Consider the following 13,795-nt stretch of genomic DNA (forward strand, 5'->3'; position numbering starts at 1 on the left):
AAAATTTGTTGTCAAAAAAAGTAAAAAATCAGTAAATGGACGACTTTCTAATTATAGAGTTACTTCGTACCAAACTGTTTCAGGAATCATCATGCAATGTTTAAAATCGATAGGACAATTCTAACCTGTTTAAATTTAAAAAGTTGTAAACGTTATTTTTTTGCATATTATTTTTTTAAAATTGTTATAAGAACTGAACATCTGATCTATAACTCACTTTGTCTGCTTGTTCACTTTCCATTACTTTTATTGTGTTTTGCTGGTTATATTGAGTATTGATTCAAGGGGCGTGATGACGCCTTGGGTATATACAAGAACTCTCCACGTCACCTTTGAACATACTCTGTATTTTAAATTGCAATGTAACGCGCTTAATCGCCTAGGGTATCAGCACCCATCAGACAACCAACCCTTTGATTGCACTCCTTTTGTCTGAGAAGTCCTAACTGTGCTTGGTAATGAGTTGCGCCTGTTGTGGGCCAATGCATTCCCCCTACTCTAACTATTTATGTTTCACATCTGACATAACAGCAGCAGGAACCATTTTTAACTTCTTTGGTTATGACACAGTGTCGGACCAAGATTCGATCACCTTCCCAATGACAAGCGGATGCGTTACATGTTGAGCCACGGTTGCTGCTTTTAGATGTTGTTATACTTTATCTACTATGATTACATACCTTCATATGATATAAACTTTTGTAGGATTGCTGGTTTACCAGTCACCATATGCCCATCTCTCCATGTTCCCACTATGCCTATGTCAATAGATAATATAGAATACATGGATCTAAAGGGATAAGACAATGGCCAATAAATTAATGTACATCCCCAATGATGATATACAAAAAGTTCCCATCGTTATAAAAAAAAACGTTACTTTATAACTTTTGGGACTAGTGTAATAAAACAGCCCATTGTTCCCACTCTCTCTGTTACAATACATGGATATATTGACAGGGGAAAAATTGTCGTCAATTCATGTTGCTAAATGGACCTCATTTTTTGGTTGGTTTGTTCATCCAGTAGTAGGGGAGGGGATTAGATAAAGAGGTTGGATTGGGGGTATCATTAATTAAGCCAGCTGGAATTATCAATTTAATACAGTAAGACCCACGAAAAATTATATTTTAGGGTTTACAGCCTTTATTTCTTAACCCCTTACAGTCGGGCCCCTTGCCGCACCTTAATCAGTCGGGGGGGGGGGCGTTCAACGCTCCCCCCTATTATCTCAGTTCCTATTAGAGCTAGAGGGCTAAAATTTTTTGTGCAAGTCCCCTGTGTTATGATGAATTTTCGACCTTAAGTAAGTCAAGGTCAATTTTCGCTTCCTTCACCCTTTTATTTAACAACCTTTGTTTTTAGGTCCTTTTTTACTTAAAAATTTCAAACGGCTGTAATTTTTTTATTTTTGAAGCTAGAAAAAATTTTTTTTGCAGAAAATGTTTATTTTTATGTAAATTTTATGTTTGAAATATCAAAACATAAATTTCAGCGGCCGCAGCCGTACTTGGCAGCTGCCAGCCGTCGCAGTCGGCGGTCGGCGGGAAAACGGCGGCGGACCTTTCTGAAATTTTAATACATTATGTAGACATGTAAGAAAAGCTTAAGTTTAAAATTTGAAGTCTCTAAGTCAAAAATTGCGGCTACAGGAGCCTTTTAAAGATTTCTGGAGACCTGGAGCATCAGGACCTGCAGGATCATACCTGGAACCTGAAATTGACTTGAACACCTGTATTTAATATGAGGATGTACTACTAGTTGATATTTTAGTATTTTGGTAAGATAAATTGCTTTGTTTAAGTCAAAAAATATTTTTGATCTTTACCTGGATGACCCTGCCAGGTTTGCTTGCATCCTGTGCCCGCCAGGATGGAGATATTCAAAAAAAATCCAACTCTCAGTTATGTGTCATACCCAAACTTAAAAAGTCAAGCAGTTTGGGCTCTTTATCTTTCACACACAGAAAATGAGATAGAAAAAACCGGATGTGGGGGCGTTAAGAGTTAATATATCATCAAAAGTTCCATATGTTCTTATTCTCTATACAATTTTACACCAGATAAAGAAACAATTTAATTTCAAGTATGTATCAAGGCTAAAGTTTCTAAAAAGTCTTGGGAAAAGGAATCTTATTTTTGGTTTTCATAATTTTTTGATGAATGTATAATGTATTTCTAAAGAATAATAAAAGAATAACAGTAAAGTACATAAAATCTGATGCAACATCCATGTTATTTTATATCCATTTTCCTGTCTTTACATCCGGATACAAGTATACACAGTTCTCTCCTTCTGCCTACATAACAAGAATTACAGCATCCATAAACGCAAAGCTAAATCAGTAGGACAGTAGGACATTCGAACATTAACACTTTTGGCGTGTTAGGACTTAAGAGGCAGAATATTAATTTTATACATTTATTGTAGGGGGACAAAGTGACTCAAAAATCAGCTATGTGAGGTCATAAAAATGAGTGATTATCCATCTCTTTTTTACGGGTTTTCTTTCCCACTTCTCTTCTCATTTCCCTCATTTTTATGACGTCACATGGCTGATTTTGAGTAACGTTAAGAAACAACCATCCATAGTAACTTTATTTAGTATTCGCGGAAAATTGTCTGTAATACGATGCTATACATAAATTTTCAGTATAACTGAGAACTGGTTCTAATCAAACAGTTAACTTTTACCTGTCTCATTCTATTTTGTGTACAATACAAAGCTCCTACATCATGCAAAGGAAATGACCATCCATAGTGATTAGAGTCGGCATAACCATTTATAATTACTACTAGCTCTTCAACAAAAGTTTCCTCCTCTAGAATAAATAAGTTACTTTGTAAATAAAGTATGACAACATCCATAAAAGCGAAGCTCTACAATCAGAATGAAGGCCAAATTGTTTATTCTAGGTATCATTATTCCGAAAATAAGATAAATAGGATAATTATATCATAGAAAAGTTGTTATAAAAAAGGAAAAAAGAATTGCCATGTGTCAAATAGACAATAAGACTTTCTTGTAACGATTATAAAGTTGCTATGCTTTCCAAATCATACCAAACTATTTTATCATGCAAAGTTTGAAATCGATATCGGACGTATAGACTGAACGACCATAATTATAGGAAAGCTTTTTATAGATAACCTTTTTTAAAGAAGTTATATCTATAAGTGAAAGTAACAGAATGTATATCTGTCTGTCTGATCCAAAGAATCTTCTTACTAAGTGCTGGACCAATTTCATTCTCCTTTACAATATATGTTCATATAGGCCAAGAAAGGGTTTAAAACTATTTTGGGAAAGAATATCATTACCCTCCCAAGAAAAATCGTCCCTAGAAAAACATTAACCCCCAAAGATTTGTTTGGTTTTTCTTTCAACTAAAATTGAAAATAAAGGGGGGCGAATCCCCCCCCCCCCTTAACCCTCTCAAGAGGCCTCTTGGGGCGTAGCTTCTAGTTCAGGTATGTATGTAATTTATAAACATCTTAAAATAGACCTAAAAATTGTTAAACCTGATATTTTGATGTCCTTCTTATCAGCAAGACAGCCCTCTTTGACACATCTAAAAACAAATACTGCTATTGAATTCAGGGATCTAAAGGGATAAGACAATAACTGATAAAATATTATACATCCCCAATGATGATTTTCCCTATCTGTAGATTAAAAGTAGTGGCTCAAACGTTTGATCACTCAACTAAATGAATCAACTAATCAAAATTCAATTCCCCAAGGTTGTTAAGCCAACGAAACAGAAAACGTTTAAATAGGGTTTCCATATTCTTCAACTTGAATATTGAATTTTTACATGTTGGTTCATTAAACTGAGTGTCCAAACATTTTAACCAATAATTATAAAATACAGATAAGATAATTTGTATATCATCAATTTATTGTCTAATCCATTTAGATCCCTGTATTGAATTAATTTCAATATATAAAAAAGTTATTTACAACAAGCAGCTACGCCCTAGAGAACCATATCGGATCAGCTGTTAGCAAGATCCTTTGCTTCTGACAAAAAAACAGACAACCCTTTATATAATAGGATAACTATTGATAAAATGTATGTACCTTAAAACTCTGAGCAGGCCATGGATACAACCATCTACATCAAGAGGAGCATGCAACACAAAATCATCCCCCATAAATTCAGCTACTCCGGATAAATCATCATCAGTATTTGCTGATGAGTTGAGCAGTTTGACAGATTTTATGTCAAAGGTGTCATGGCACACTAAAATAAAAATCACGTGTCATGTAGAAGGGATCTAAAGGGATAAGACAATGACTGATTAATTGATGTAAATCCCCAATGATAATACACAAAATACCCCTTCTTAAGATTACAATTAGGTGTTGAAACATTTATACACTTAATTAATAAATCAACCTATTAAAATTCAATAAAAGTCCTTAAAGTTGGTTTTTAAAAATCTTTCCAATTGATGTAGAATAAGTGGATTTATTGACATTGGAAAATTTGTCGTCAGTTTAGGTTGCTAATATTGGCCTCATTTATTGGTTAGCTCGTCCATCCAGTAGGAAAGGAGGGGGTAAAGATGGTTGAAGGGGGGTATCGTTATATTAGCCAGTTGTGAGTATCAATTTATTAGCGTACACGAAAATCTATTGCAACATCCAAATAATTATAAATCGCTTATCTTACCGTTTCCTGGAAGAAATTCATAATGTCGGCTTTTTTCATTTTCAGTATCCTATAAGCAAAGTTTTAAAAAAAAATTTCCTAAAGCATAAAAATTATTAAACTTACAATATCTCGAGTAGCAATATAATATAAATATGAGAATTTTAACTCTAATTTATAATTTCCATATTTTTTATTAATGCCATTATACAATACATGAGTTTCCTCTTTATTATACCAGAAGCATATAAATAAAATTTTATATTAAAATATTTTTTCTTCAGAAATTGTATTAAATCAACTATTTTTGTCTATCTTTATGCAAAGTAGTAGGTGCACTTGACGGGGGGGGGGGGGAGGTTGAAAGTTGACCCCTGTCTATTTGCAAATTTAGTTTTTAAGATACCCTCGCCTAAACCAGATCTATGAAAAGCTACACTGTAAAAGGGAAACATATATATAAGTAAGTAATTAGTAAGTCCTGCTAATTTCTCCCTTGAAATGAAATAGAAATGGCCAATAAAGCACAACTTTAGAACAAAAAAATTCTAGAAAATAGTTGGTGCCATAGTGGGTAAGAAAAATATAATTCTGTTACCTTCATTTGAATTACATTGCTCATTTTATCAAAACATCTCTTTAGGATAGAAAATTTCTTTACTCCAGGTTCATCTAAATACACAATCTTATAATAAAGTAACATGATGTTTGTCTGTCTGTCTGTCTATTTGTCTGTCTGTTTGTACGTGGAGGGGTTTGATTGGTCGGTTTATTAAGTTGAGTCTCCATACGTTTCAACCACCAACTTTAATATACAGAAGGGGTAATTTTGTTTATTAACATTGGGGATGTACATAAATTTATCGGCCTTTGTCTTATCCCTTAAGATCCCTGGTTAATAAAAAAGTCTCTTGCCTGTTTGATTTAATTTGAATGTTGTGACATCAAATGTTCTCATACTCTCTTTCCACTCTTCGAAATTGGACCTATAATGATTCAGTGTGAAGTGCACAGGATTTCTGATAGTGGGATGCGCGAAGCGCATTTAAAAATATTAACAAGCCCTGTAAACAAATATCGATGGGGATATAGAAGGGTGCCAACTATCATGGAGTGTGTTGCAGACTTAAAGAAAGATGTATTTTTTTATTATCAGGGGCTCTATCCACCCCCTTAGGTCTCCAGTCTCCAACCACCCAATCAAAAGCAAAATAAGATTCCCTGAATTGGTAAATTTACGCGCAAAGACACAAATTTAAAGAGGGGTGCTTTTATAATCTTGATACCCTCCTTGGCGGTAATTGAAAGTGTAGATCCTTGTCAAGGGTTTTTTTGGGGGGTAGAATATTTATAGGAGGGTTGTTACATTTTCTACACAGTCTCTATTAGTATTTAAAGCATGGACTCATAAAACTTAAAAAATATTTTACATTTTTACAAAAAAGAAATTTATAATTTTCATTAATAGTCATTTATTGTACCGTATTATAGACAGCTTTCCGCGGATAATAAATACTATCTGATAAATCCAGTGTTCTTAACTCCAGTGTTCTTATCTGTAATACGATGCTATAAATGAATTTTCAGTACGGCTGAGAGCCGGTTTTAATCCAGCGGATATTAATCGGTTTCGAAGCTATACTGGAAATGGTATTACCTTAAATCTGCAGGAGCTTGTTCTCTCTCACTGCAAGATTTGTTTAATGAAAAAATTCCATCCGATAATCCAACAACATTTGATACCAAAATCGTGGAAAACACAAGGCCCCACAATAACCTTATAAAAAAACATAAACAATTCGTTTTTGGTTTGATTTTTACAATGTTAAATAAATGGGGTACAAAAATTGTCTTCATTGTAGGTTGCTAACATGGACATCACTTATTGATCACTCGTTTATACATAGAGAGAGGATGAAGTAAAGGTTGTGGTTGAAGGGATAGATTTTTTTGGCCAGCTACAAGTTTTATTTTATTCGAGTACATGATAATCTGATGTAAGATCTAAATGATAATAAATCCATTGCCTTAAAACTTGTAATTGTAATAAAATACAAAACTACTATTTTAATTAATTGAAAGAATAAATAAATATTTAACAAAATTATAGAAAATTGAACATAAATTTGTACAAGATACTTTATTATGACATACTTTCATTTTTTAGAATTTAATTATAGAGATGCCTCGCTTATTATATTGTATCTTGTTGTCTTTCTAAAGAATTATTATTTCAAAAAAATAGATAAATAGGATAAATATATCATATTTAAAGTTGTTGTCAAAAAAGTTAAAATCAGCATGTTTAAATGGACGTACCGACTTTCTGGTAACAATTATAGAGTTGCAATGCTTCCTTAATCGTACCTACTCTAAATAGGAATCATTATGCATAGTTTGAAACCAATAGTCCAATCCTAACATGCCTAAAGAAAAGATAGTAACGGACTAACCTAATTATAGAAAAGCTTCGCTATTAAAACTATAATGTTTATATTTCCTTATAACGTTACTTTCACATCTGCTAGCATACATTTCTTAGATATCTAAAATCTTAAAGCAATCATTATATAAAAGTAACAGGATGGCTATGAGTCTGTCTGTCTGTTTGTACCAAAGGATCTCGTTCACCGCTGAACCAAAAATTATTCTAACTTCTCATTCGTTCTTAGAATTTAAAAAAATATTTTTGGTTAGGTTACCACTACCATCCCAAAAAATCTAACCAAGAAAAAATATCTCCCTATCCCCCCCCCCAAAAAAAAAAGAAAATCAATGGTTGTTTGTTACATTTTAAAGTTTTTTTAATAATCTCTAAACGGAAAAAAAAACGTATTTCTGTAAAGACTGCTTCTAATATTTAAATCTCTTTGATAAATTTTTAAAATTAAATTTGATTATGCTGTCTTTCTTTATAAATCACAAATCATTTTAGGCGTTAAAAAGCTCCTCTCAATGAAGAATAAAAAATAACACTGTAAATTTTTGCTGACAGCCAAGCGTTCGTTTCTCGTGTCATGCACACCTACTTTCTCTTTTTGGTTTTTATTTGTAGTTTGGGTAACTGCAGATTTCTGTTTAATATAAAGAAGTTTCGCATTGTTATATCCCAAAATATCAATTCAACCTCCCCCTTCCCCCAACCCCCCATCCAAATATATTTTGATATTTCTAATAAAAAGATTACATAGAAAAATGTTTCTTTTCCCAAATTTTTTTACATTTACTTGGCTTGGAGAGGGTTTTACCACCTAGAAAATTTTGAAACCCCCCCATTAAAATTTTCGTCAACCTCCTGATGCAATACCAATGAAGAGGGGTGTGAGCTTTAAAGAGGTTCAACAAAAACAGGGGGGGAGGGCCCAGGGGGGGGGTTGGATATGTGAAGAACAGATCTATAGTATAGATGTATATATGAACAACTACCTCTATTCCTTTTCAATGGCCTTTTTTGTCTGCTTCTAAATTATTTCGGTTACTTTGCTTTGTTAACATATAAGTGACACCATTGGTTGATTTTCAATGACCCAATAGAAAGGTTGCACAAGGTTGATGTGATGGGGAGATACAGTATTTAACCCTTTCTCCCTCTAGTGTTTTACTCTAATATGTGAAGTGGGCAAATTATTTTAATGCCTCCTCTGACTTTTTTAGAGGGATTTTGATGATTGTCCAGGGGTGGGTCAACTGCTCTACATTCCTCATTGAATTTTGCCATAAGGATGAATACACTATACACTTACAAAATTAAAATATTTAAATATTTATGAGCTCATTTTACATGTCTACAAGTTCGCATAATTAAATACTGCCAAGCCCCACATTCACCATAAAAATATATTTTCAATTGAAATATTTTTTTAGAAAAAAGTTGGTTTTACGAACCAATGTTAAATTTTTTAGTTTTTGTTTTAGTTTTTTTATTGAAGATTATCTCCTTAAAATTTAAAATTAGGGCCTTGTCAGACTTAAAACATTTTTTAAAAGTTTACTTTAAAATATAATTTAAGACTATTTTATGCACATATCTGGTATTGTCCAAACTAGGTAATGTTTATAGTTTTCACAAGAATATGTAGCTACTCAATTGTTTAATATTTTACAATTAGTTGGTTTAAAGAAAAAATGTATGCATAAGTATAGATATTTTCCTGGCCCAAGTACCGGAGACCCTTTTAGTATGCTAAAAACGTTTAATGCAGTTTGTTAGGTTGGTGAACTCCTAGTGATATGAATGTATTTGTTATATTTCATAGCCACTAGAGGCAAGGGGCAAAGCCCCAAGTTCATTCAACGGAGAGGTGGCCGAGTTTTATGGCTTTAAACTTATTTGCACAGCAATGGGTATTTTCATTCTTGATTCCGTTTTGAGTATGCACTTTACAATTTCGAAGTATGTGCAAAAAAGTGCTTAGTCATTCTGAGCAGTGTCAAAATACACTTTTCTGTATTTGTTACTAGCGGCTTTGCCCCTAGAGAGGCCTCTAATAGCTTTTTGGGGGGAGGGGTTAATGGGGGAGGGTAACCCTCCTTATTAATTCTAGTTTCAAAAATGATAAAAAAATAAAAATCTTGAAACGATTATAGGGATGCGGAGTTTCTAAATCGTACCTAATTGTAATGGACATCATCATCCAAAGTTTTAAATTGATGATATTCTAACCTGCCTAAATTAACGAAAGGAGCGAATATGACGCGCGGACAGACGTAGAAACCCTTATTATAGAAAAGCGTTAAAAGAAAGGCATTTCTAATTTTATGCTAATAAACTGGCTATTTTCTACTAACAATGACAACAAGTTTTAAAGGAGCTTCCATTTAAACTGAACCTTAGGGTTGGGCCGGATATCCGGCTGATTTTTGACGCCGGATATCTGGTTATCCGGCCGGATATCCGGTAAATTGCCGGATATCGAACGTTGGCCAGATATCCGGCCGGAACCGGATATCCGGCATTATAAATCTGCCGGATATCCGGTATCCGGTATCCGGCCAAAAAGTATCCTGACCAACCCTACTGAACCTATGACAACATCCATAAGTTGTGGAACACAAAAAAAATCATGGATTGACAGACAGACAAAGTGAGTTATCAATCAAATGTTAGGTCAGTATAAGAGAAAGAAGAACAGAAAGGATAAAAAAAAACAATCGCCTCACTTTTTTCAATATAAACCTTAGAGTTTTGGGCCAAAATTAATAAAAACAATAAAACACAATTCTAGCCAATTTGGCATAAAAAAGAAAGACCTGGCAAACATCAAGAATTAAAATTAAACAGAGCCGTCATGTCTCAAAGTTTGTTGGGTCTGACTTTTTGATACCAAATTGGCAAAGATTGAGTTAGAAATCTGGTTAAGGTGTATATAGAAAAAATTAACCATTATAGGGTCTCTCTAAAAAATATTAAGTACTTTTAAGTTTAAATTGTGATCGATTGGTTTTATTTTAACACCATTTAATTAGAATGAAAGAAATTAGGAACAATAACAAATAAAGTAATTTTCATAAAAACATACTAATAGCTACTACATACTAATGGATATTTATATCCTTAGTAAAATATAAAAGAGTTTTATGGACGAACGGAATAACCTTAATTTTAAGAATTCTTCGCTTTTAATTAGGGTAATACAATTTTTACTATAGGCAACGAAAATGTCATATATAAAAAATTGTCACGTTTTTAACTTTTGATATTTCATATGTTTGAATTATATCAAGATAGATCATTTTAATTAGTTGGCGTTTTAACAAAATTATATCATAATATTTAACTATAGCAAAAATAAAATTACTTAAATTCATTTCATCATAAACAGCTCAATTTTTTTTCATAAAACTATTACTATCCTAAGGATTCTAACAGGTTCTCAGCCATATTGAAGTATATAATCATATTAAAAATGATTTTCCAGGAATTTTAAAATAAAAAATGTAAAATTGATAAAAGTTTTGTTAGCCCAGATATCTATAACACGATGCAATAAATTACTATTTTTTCATCCGTTTTCTACAATTAATTTGTTTACCATAATTTGGAATGTACACCAATTTATTATTAGGATGTAAAATTTGGTGAAATTGTAAAAACTCCACATTGATTTAGTTAATATACAATTACTCGGATGTTGCACCATATTTTCATGTACTCTATTAAAGTTATACTTTCAGCTGGCTAAAATAAAGATACCCTCCATCTAACTCCCTTCCTCCTACTGTATGAACCCTAATAGACGACAAATTTTCCCTTGTCAATATATCCACTTATATTATATCTATTAGTTTATCTATACACATTTTGTCATCATGATAACATTTATAATTTCAGGGAATATTATACTGAAGAAAAAATAGGGAGGGGAGTGGACATTAGACTATAAATTAAAATGGTATCCAAAGTTTAAAACCTATGTTGTCTTATTCGTTTGTATAATTTTTATCAAAACTTGATTGGTTGATTCTTCTAAACTAATATGTCCAAACTTATCAAACAATAATTGTAATCTACAAAGGGCTATTTTTGTTTATTATTACTGGGGATGTATATCAATGTATCGTCTATTGTCTTATTCCTTGAGATCAACAAATCGACAGTTTGACAAACGGACATAATATGAAAACTTTTAGAATTATTTTTTCAGAGCTGGATCCAGGGGCGTCCAAGCTTTTTTTGGGGGGGGTAAAATGGTGCACGAAGCGCGCCACAAATTTTTTTTACCCCCCCCAAAATTTTTACCCCGGGGGTAAAATTTGCTTGGGGGGGGGGTAATTACCCCCCCTGAAATCTGTTGGCAGGGGTAAATTTAGTTTACCCCCCCCCCCAAAATTTACCCCCGGGGTAAAATATTTTTGGGGGGGTAATTTAAATTTTATCAAATATATAGTATTAAAAATGCGCGCGAAGCGCGCAAAAATATTTTTTATTAGAGATTATTTATTTTGGGGGGGTATTTACCCCCCCCAAATTGTTTGGGGGGGGGGGGTAAATACCCCCTCCTAAATGGTTGGGGGTAATCGCCCCATTACCCCCCCCCCCTTGGACGTCTATGGCTGGATCTTTAAATCCTTTTAGTGGTGAGCCAGAATGGGGTGAGCCGAATTTTAGCCAATCATAGCGCGGCATTTCCTAAAATGCTGTGCTCTCATCGGGGGAAAGTTGGCTCACCCCGATCTGGCTCACCACTAAAATGATTTAAAGATCCAGCTCAGTATTGCTTCGAAACCGAATAATATTCGGTGGAAAAGAACTGGTTCTATATTTCATATCCAGTTTTCTACGAATAAAAAAATGTTTTGTTAGCCCGTGCCATAGGTATCTTGGGGCTAAGAAATTCTGGTTTTAATCTTATAATTGTACATAATTATACCCGCGGAAAGTTGTTTATAATACGATGCGATAAATAACTATTAATAATCCAAAACTTAATAATTTTTAAAAATCATTTAAGGATTTATTTCTGTAATAAAAAGCTTTAAACCTGGATATTGCAACAGTCATACATCCCATTACTAAATTACGTAGAAAAATTGTCCATATTCCCTATAAAAATTTAATTATGGGAGGGAAATAGATTTAGAACACAAGGGGTCAAATTTCTATACTGTGTGGCATTTCAGGGGAGGCGCTGCTACTCTGGGAGTCATTTCATCAAACTCGCGACCGTGGCTCAAAGTTCGACTCTCGGCTTTTTTATTTTAGAGATGTTATAAAATGTTCGGGTATAGTCCTTTTCGTGGCAACGCTCCTAAAGGGGCGATCCTTTGTTTTTTCACATCTAACCCTCCGGGGCCAATTGCTTAACCCTGTAGGACAATACCTTACCCAATATAACCTAACCTAACCTAAAATAACCTATCAAAAGACATTTTAAAAATACGACGAATCGCCCCTTAAGGGGCGTTGCCACGAAAGGGACTATTCACAAATATTCCTACTATGCTATTTCAGGTGCATGACATTAATGGTTAGAGTATGGTGAATGCCCTGGCCCAAAACAGGCACAAATCATTACCATGCACAGTTAGGACTTCCAGGCAAAGAGTTGAATTGGTGTGGCTCCTATTTACATTGAATTTAGGGGACATTGAACTGTAAATTACACTGGTACCCAATGTTTTTTAACCCCGTTATCTTATTCATTGGATAAAAAACTTGTTTTGAAATTGAGTGGTTGGTTTCAAACCAGTATTGTTCAAACGTTTGAACCAATTATTTTAATAAAAAAATAAGGTGATATCCTCTTAGAAATTTTTTTTTAATTTTGAAAATTTGAGTAAACCCCCCCCCCCCCCCCCCCCCGACAACGAACAACTCTGGCCGCAGCACTCGGCTCCCTAGCCTGCCTAGCCGCAGCGCTCGACCCCCTTGCCTGCCTAACCGCAGCGCTCGGCTCCCTAGCCTATAACCTAACCTAACATATAATAGTTGTTCGTTGTCGGGGGGAGGGGGTAAAAAAATTTCTAAGAGGAGAATGCGGAAAATAATTCAGTTTCAATTTGAAAATAGAAATATTGTTAAAGACATTAATATTTTACTGGGAGGGAACATTGGGCTAGTTATTACAATAGTCCCTAACGTTTTCTTATTTTTTGGCATAACAACTTTGGAAAAATTTTATTGGTTGGTTCATTGAGTTTAGATTACAAACGTTTCAACCACTAATTTTAATCAATAGAAGTAGTATTTTGTGAAACATCAATAAGAGTGTACATCAATTTATCGGCTATTGTCTTATCCCTTTAGAATTCTGAATATTTCAACAAAAACTTCACTGCTTTTGAATTAATTAATACTTGTTTAAATGGCATCAAATGTATGAGAATCAGATAAAAAATTGAGATAGAAGGCCTATCAAAAATATAACTACAGTTACTCTCTAGTAACTGAATAGTTAGGACATTTTTATCATTTTTAGTAAATTAAATTATTTTTTTTTAAGTTTAATACATAGTAAATTACTTAGGGTTATATATGATTTAAAAAATGTAAAGAAATAAAATAGGTAAAATTTATTTAACTATTTAATTGATTTATTTGTTTAAATATTTATCTTTTACGAATTTAAATGACTGACATACCGACGGATAAAGTGTATTACATACTGGATGCTCCCAAAATAAATATTCATTTATCT

This window comes from Acartia tonsa, chromosome 12, assembly GCF_053477335.1.
Source record: "Acartia tonsa isolate MP-2025a chromosome 12, ASM5347733v1, whole genome shotgun sequence".
Classification (NCBI taxonomy): domain Eukaryota; kingdom Metazoa; phylum Arthropoda; class Copepoda; order Calanoida; family Acartiidae; genus Acartia; species Acartia tonsa.